This window comes from Penaeus japonicus, unplaced genomic scaffold (genome assembly GCF_977035675.1).
Source record: "Penaeus japonicus unplaced genomic scaffold, GWHDUDI00000001_assembly GWHDUDI00000026, whole genome shotgun sequence".
Taxonomy (NCBI): Eukaryota; Metazoa; Arthropoda; class Malacostraca; order Decapoda; family Penaeidae; genus Penaeus; species Penaeus japonicus.
In genome coordinates this window covers 7,524,325-7,531,824 of record NW_028234428.1, presented here as the reverse complement: position 1 = coordinate 7,531,824, position 7,500 = coordinate 7,524,325, and positions in this window count along the sequence as shown.

Sequence of the window (7,500 nt, the reverse complement as noted above, 5' to 3'; positions counted from 1 at the left end):
AAATTAATCAAAATACCACTACTGTTACTGCAAATACTTCTACCTGCATTAGCCTCCACTTTTCCTCCACATTTACGAATAAAAATTCATAGATTCAAGAAATTACTATCAATAAGCGGATGAAGCTCCATAAATAAGTATATAGCACTTCACAATAGCAAAATATGAATAAGATACGAAACTAACAAAAGATGAGCAATGAAAGGAAAAAAAAATATGTCGGCATCAATTGTTGATCTCGAATGCTGGTTCAAATTAAGAACAGCATCTATAACTGTATGTTACTGTACAAAATAAAATCCAAAAGAAATTTCGACACATTTCCTTCTCCAGAGAGATAGGGGAAAAAAGCCCAGTCTGAGGTACTGCATGTTTTTTTTTTTTAAAGGAGTATAAAAGTCAGTGAGAGGATCTTTGTATTTTTGGCTATGGAGTATTGAAATAAAATAATATAGAACTCAAAAAACAAACTTATATTTAAATTGAAATAATTGATTTACCTATAAAAACAATATCTGGAATTCTTTCTTACTTTTTACCTGGTGCTTTATAAATTATTTTCAATTTGAAACTGGATTACAAGATTTTCAAGACCTCCTGGGACTTGAAGGGCTTCAATGCAAATGGAAAAAAAGTTTTTTTCATCCTATCCATTCCCAGTGGACATGTGTAATGTGGGACATCACCGTCTGACAGAGAGGACAAAAAAGGTTCATTCAAAGGCGACTGCGGATGAACCTTGGAAGTTCTTATTATGCGTGAGATCCTAGCAAGAGGTATTCCAAAGTCTATATCCACACTTTGTTTATCACATGCTACCCTGGCTCGACGGTCAGTATGATCATGTCCGATTCCAACATGCGATGGTATCCAAACAAAATGTATAACATTGCCCCGCTCATTGGCGAGATGGACATTTATTCTTCTTATATTAACATCCAGCACCTTTATCAAGAGTGTTCAGAGCCTAGAGAGCACTCTGCAATCGCTGAAAATTACTCCTGAGCCTTGAGTTAACAGAAATTATGTGGTTATGAGTACTACCAACTCAGTTTGTGTAGTGCTGGCCCTATCATAAACCCTTCTACAATCTTGGTGTCGCAAAATATTGTTTTTATATACAACATAAGCGCACCCTGCTTTGCTATCCAGACTGTAAGGATCCATCATTTATCACGCATAGTCATTATTCAGAGTTTGAAGATGCTCACTAATGGTTGTAAAGGCGTACTGCTTAAGTATATCTGGTGAAACAGTCTTTAATTTGGGCATTTGCATAAATTACGTTCACTGCCGACATTTTCCAAAGTGGAATAGAATGTTCATGTGGGATCCAGCATACCTACCTATATGTGATTGGTATATGAATTTATATGTTAATTGAAGCCATGGATTTGAGTATGAGTTGGTGTTGTTATGCAATATTGGATTTTCTATTTTATGTTCGAGTTGTTTTTGAAACTCTGTAACATAGAAAAATTCTTCACTTGCTTTGATACCAAATATAGTGTTAATTTGCGTCATATATTGGTTTAGTTTAGTTCTTTACATACCAACCTGGCTAATTCCACAGGTATGGGCAAGCTTAGATACATTGATGTAGGGTCATGACATTGTTGCTAATATTGTATTATAAATCAAGGTAATATTATGATTATATTCTATAGTATATCAATTATGAAGACATTGATAACTGGTCTAATAGGATATTACATACCAAATTTCGGATACAGCATAAAGTACTTTTCCAGTACATTGGATGATATGAAATAATTATATAACTCTGCATACCTCATGTTAAGTGACCTGAAAGGCTGTATCACATGGCACTCTGGGATATAATGTTTAAGTGTTCGTTTATATTCTTCGTTGCAAATTCTGCATTTAGTTTCTTCTACATTGTATTCTGAACTGGCCTGCCAATACATTTTGTATTAAAGTCTCATTCTTGCAGTCACAATATCACATTATCTTGTTCTTGTCTTATATAAGCCATAAATGAATCTCTCCTGCAAATTACTGTTCAAAATGTTTTATGCTATTGCTTTGAGGTCTTTGAGAGTCATCTCTATCAAATCCTCCTTATTGCAGGTTCTTATTATGTGTAAGATCCTAGCAAGAGGTTTGCCAATGTCTATATCCACACTTTTTTTTATCACATGCTGCCCTTGCTAGGCGATCAGCATGATCATGTTTAGCACTTCCAACATGCGATGGTATCCACACAAAATGCATAGCATAGCCCCGTTCATTGGCGCGATGTACATTTATCCTTATATGATTTATGATATTTCCAGCACCTTATCAAGAATGTTCAGACCTTGGAGAGCACTGTGCGAGTCGCAGAAAATTACTCCTGAGCCATGAGTTAATAGAAAGTCTGTGGCTATGAGTATACCTGCCAATTTAGTTTGCGTAGTGCTCGTCCAGTCATGAACCCTCTTACAATATTGGTGCTGCAAAATATTGTTTTTATATACAATATAAGCATTTCCTGCTATGCTTCCAGACCGTAAGGATCCATCAATGTAGTATTCAAAGTCATTATTCGGAGCTTCAAGATGCTCATTAATGATTGGAAGGACGTGTTGCTTAAGTATAGCTGGTGAAACTGTGTCTCTTTAGGAACATTAACATAAAATATGTTCACTGTCGACATTTTCCATGGTGGAATAGAACCTCCATATGGGGACTTACCCTGGGATATATTTAGTTCATTAGTTGCTTTGACTCCGAATATAGTATTAATGTATTTATTTTCGTAAATAGATGGCAAGTTAAGCGCCGTTCTCATGTTCACAATCATTGTTGTTTTGGGAGACCGGGAATGATCCTCATAGCTGAATGTCATCTGAAAGTTTGGCAGTGGGATTGTAAGAGGAATGAATGCCTTGGTTTGTTCAACTGAGATTATTAAACCGCACTCACTAGCTTTTGCGGGCAGTACATTAAGAATCTGCTGCATTCTATCCTCGGATGAGGTTTTAATGCAGATGTCATTAGCATAGCAAATAATGGAATTACTGCCTTCAATTGCTATATTGCTTAATAGTCTGTGCATTAAAATGATAAATAGCATGGGGTTAAGTACACCCCCCTAAGGTATGCCAAGCTCAAACATTTTAGAGTATGAACTTTTGATTACCCTGAAGAGAACATGAGCTGATCGGTTTGATAAATACATTTGAATCCACGTTAAAAGTTTACCTTGAATACCAAATCTAGCCATTTAGTCAAGGACAAGGTCTCTGATTGCAATATCAAAGGCAGATTTGAGAAATAGAAATGCAGTTTACTTGACTTGCTGAGAATTTGTCAAGTACTTAGCAAAGTATAGCTGAGTGCTATGCCCTGGGAGGAATCCATACAGTCTAGGAGATAACTTGGTATGTATGCGATACATGAGTTTGCTCAAGATAATTCTCTCAAGTACCTAGCACAAACGTGAGGTCAGGGAGATGGGTCGGTATTTATCAGTGTTCGGTTTGGGTATAGGAATGATCAAGCTTTTAGTCCAAGAGCTTGGGAGTATTCCTTGGGATAAGCTTAGTCTATAATGATGTAAGAGTGGATTACCTGGTACCTGAGCAATGAGTCGAAGTACACTATAAGTGATGCCATCCTCGCCTGGGGCGGTCGCCTTACCCTTGCGAAGTATATTATGTGATTTCCACTCAGTTATTTCGGCAAAGTCAGAGGGGTCGGTGGCAGAACTGGCTATGACAATGTTAAAATTTCTATTAATTTTCATGTTGTTAAGTTTCTCTTTTATCCACTGTGGAAGTGAATTCAGCTGGGAAGTTCTGGCTTACTGATCTAGTAACAAGTTGACCTGTTTTAATGGGCTGTGGAACTGCAGAGTGGCGAGAGCTTTACTTGACAGGAATTGTTCTCAGTGTTTACTGCGAATTTGACCTTTTAATTCTTTGTATTCTGTGGAATCATAAGAAATTTTCTGACGTCATTTCATCCCAATATATTAGCAAGTTCCTGTACTTGTTTATGCTCCCTAATTAAAATGGTGTCATTTATCCGTTTTGGTGCATGAGGGACTAGAGGATTTTTTTTGTTTGAGAGTTTTCTTGAGCAACCCCATGTATTGTAGTAATCTGTTACAACTTTTATAAGGTCCTGAGGGTAATTTTCGACTGTTGTTACGACATAGGTGCTAAACCAGTCATTAACACGGGCCTTGAGGTCCCAGTGGGATTGTAATTTTAGGTCTGGGTGCTTTGTGAGCTCTACCGTTGTTTACAGTATACTCTGTTGGGATTGCAAAGTGGTCACTGACCAACTCTCGAACCAGTGAAGTACAAACATTACCATGTTCAAGATCTTTGACAATTACATGATCTAACCTACCACCTGCCAAATGAGTCTGTTTATCTGTATCATTTACAGTCACTGGTCTTCTATTGATGAAGTGTTTACATTCTTCAATTGCTGTAACAGGTGATACCAAAATTGTGTTTGTCTAGCATTAAAATCCCCCATATATATTGTTCCTTGATTATGAAAATTGGGTAGAGAGCTAGTCAGAAAGTTTGAACTCATGGCTTACACATTATATAATGAGAATGAGTCTCATTATGTAATGAATCTTAATTTTTATAAGATGGAACTGCATGTTGATGTTCTCGGACTTTTTTTTACTAGTTCATAGGCAGTGTCAGCTTTACTTAATTCAACAAACCTGTTATGGCTCTATTTGCATACGAGCAATACCTTTTAGGTGCTATTTTCATGTTTATAGCAGTTGCAAACGGTTCTTGTACGAAAATCTCATTAACATTATTTTTACGAATATAAAAATCTAGATCATCAAGCTTATGCTTAATGCTGCACATATTCTATGATATGAATTTCATTGTGCATTTATCCATATATGAACTGTTTATTATTTGATGGTCTACAATTCATAGTGTAATATCCTCTGATGGTAATGTTTTTTACTTCACAGAAAACATACATATACATATGTACGTATAACCATACTTCTCACAAGAATCAGACCTTAAATAAAAAGTACACTTGACCATTTAAAATATTAATTTTTAGCTTTGATCCGCTTCGTAGCAAAGTCCCTCTAAAGGGTGTGTTGAAGGCACTTGGGGGACCGGAAGCCTCATCAGGTTCCCGGTCTGGGTCCATGTCACATAGTTCCTGGCACTGCGTTTCCCCATTATTGACACAGGCTCCCTCATAGTGACCACTTTTAATGGAGGACTCGGTATCATGACACCGTGTGTCATCCCGGGTCCCCTTATCATTCACGGCAGTGCTGGCCTCTCGACACTAACAGTCCTTTTTATTTTTTTAACATCTCACTTCAGTGTCACTATTTCACTAATCAAACTTGTGTTTTGATCCTTTAGTATTTGAATTGATTTCACTAGTCTAGTTGTTCTACACTGACATTTCCTTTCGTGGGTGTTGTGACGTCATCACTAACGTCACAGTCCACGCGCGGCTCAGCGGGAGATTCCCTGGTACAGCCTGCGGTCAACCGTGAGTGAGGGTGAGGGTCGGTGGGCTCGGCTGGTTTCAGGGGAGAGGAGGGGATGGTGCGTCCTCGCTGTCCTCATAGGTTGCAAGTGGAGTGGAGAATTTGAAGCCCGGAATTCCCTCTGTGAAGAACATCATCTTGTTGACCTTCTTCACCAGTTCCGCGACCGTGGCATGCACATCGGAAGCCTCAGCACCCCTACTCCCCGGCAACCGCGGGAAGTTTCGGCTGCTGATGACGTCATGGCGGGATGGTCGCTGATTGGGCTGGGAGGCGTCGTTTGGTCTCTCACTCACTCCACCGATGCCACAGGGGGAGGTGGGAGAGGTGTCAGGCCAGGGAGGGCGGTGCACCCCCCGCACCAGGTAGTCACACCTGCCTTCCCACATCTGAAGCATGATGGGATGGAAGCAGGGGCAGCTGTGGGACCCTCAGCCTCTACAATATTGCGAGGACACTTATTAGCATTGCGCTGTTCACCACATACTGCACAGCGTATCTTATCTTTGCCGCATTTAGCTACTTGGCCACTTCCCATACAGTGAAGCAAATGACAGGGGATGCCCTCTACGGATGCACGTGGCTGGTGGGCATGTATTTTCCGAAAAAAAATGTATGTATTGAGAGGTGGTTGCTCTCCTTTCCATATGATTCTAATGCGGTTGAAAGGCTGCCCATCTTTATACACTCCGATGGCCTTGTGAACTCTCGAGTGCATATGCATTCTCAAGGGCGAGCTTCTTGTTGTAATGTGTGATGAAGTATTCGTCATTTTTCTATCCCTTCTTTGGTTCAACACAGTCTTTGAAGGCAATCCCTCCAATTTGACTTCCAGTGAGCAGATCAATATAGAACTGCTAGTGATGAGCAACATAGATATAAAGCGAGGAGAGAGTGTCTTCTCGCACGAGGTCAAGGGGTGTTTCCCCTTGGGACGGAGCAGTGTTGCCAATGCATTCCAGCCATTCAATTATCGCAAATTTCGTTGTGCCTTCGGGGAAGGCGAGACGAACATATTTTTTTTTTGGTGCAAGTGTAGGCTTGATAACATTTTCATGTTTCTTCTTCCTGGGTTTACGGCTTACTAAAGCAAAGCCGGTATCACCATCTTCATCAGTAACTTCCACATGGGTATCGGTAGTACTGACTTCAGTGGCTGCAGCAATTGCTGCAGTGCTTGCTTCTTCCATGGGTATGCATATATCAGCCGTGGTGCTGTGCTCAGCGTTGGGAGGGGAGGGAGAGGTGGCCACCAAGGCTTCTCCCTCCTCAATGTTTACATTGCGGCTGTCCCCCATGGTGGGGGTAACCGCGGCGCCTGGCTCGCTCGCTGCGTGACAGGTGAATTATGGCTCAGGGCACAACAGGGCACTCAGTTCTAACGGTCTCTGTAGCTGTACTGGCACTCGCAGGATAGATTCCTTCAAATACCTTGGCGTACAGTACATAGTTCTACTCTTTTCACAGCACTGGATTCATGGACAATCACTTTCGATGGACAAGAGCGCCCAACATTCGTGCACACTTTACACCTTCTTCGAGCTCCTCGTATATGGCACTAGAGTTCCGTGTATTAGGAATAGTTACGGAGCACGGGCACCATACTGTCCTTGTCTTGTATGAACCATAAATGAATCTCTCCTCCGAAAACTGGTCAAAATGTTTTATGCTACAGCTTTCAGGTCTTTGAGAGTTTGTTAGCTCCATCAGGTCCTCCCTATTGGAGGTTCTTATTATGTGTGAAATCCTAGCAAGAGGTATGCCAAAGTCTATATCCACAATTTGCTTATCACACCCTGCCCTCACTAAGCGATCAGCATGATAATGTTTAGCGATTCCAACATGCGATGGTATCCACACAAAATATATAACATGTCCCCGTTCCTTGGCGCGATGTACATTTATTCTTATATCATTTACGATATTTCCAACACCTTTATCAAGAGTGTTCAGAGCCAGGAGAACACTGCGAGTCGCAGAAAATTACTCCTGAG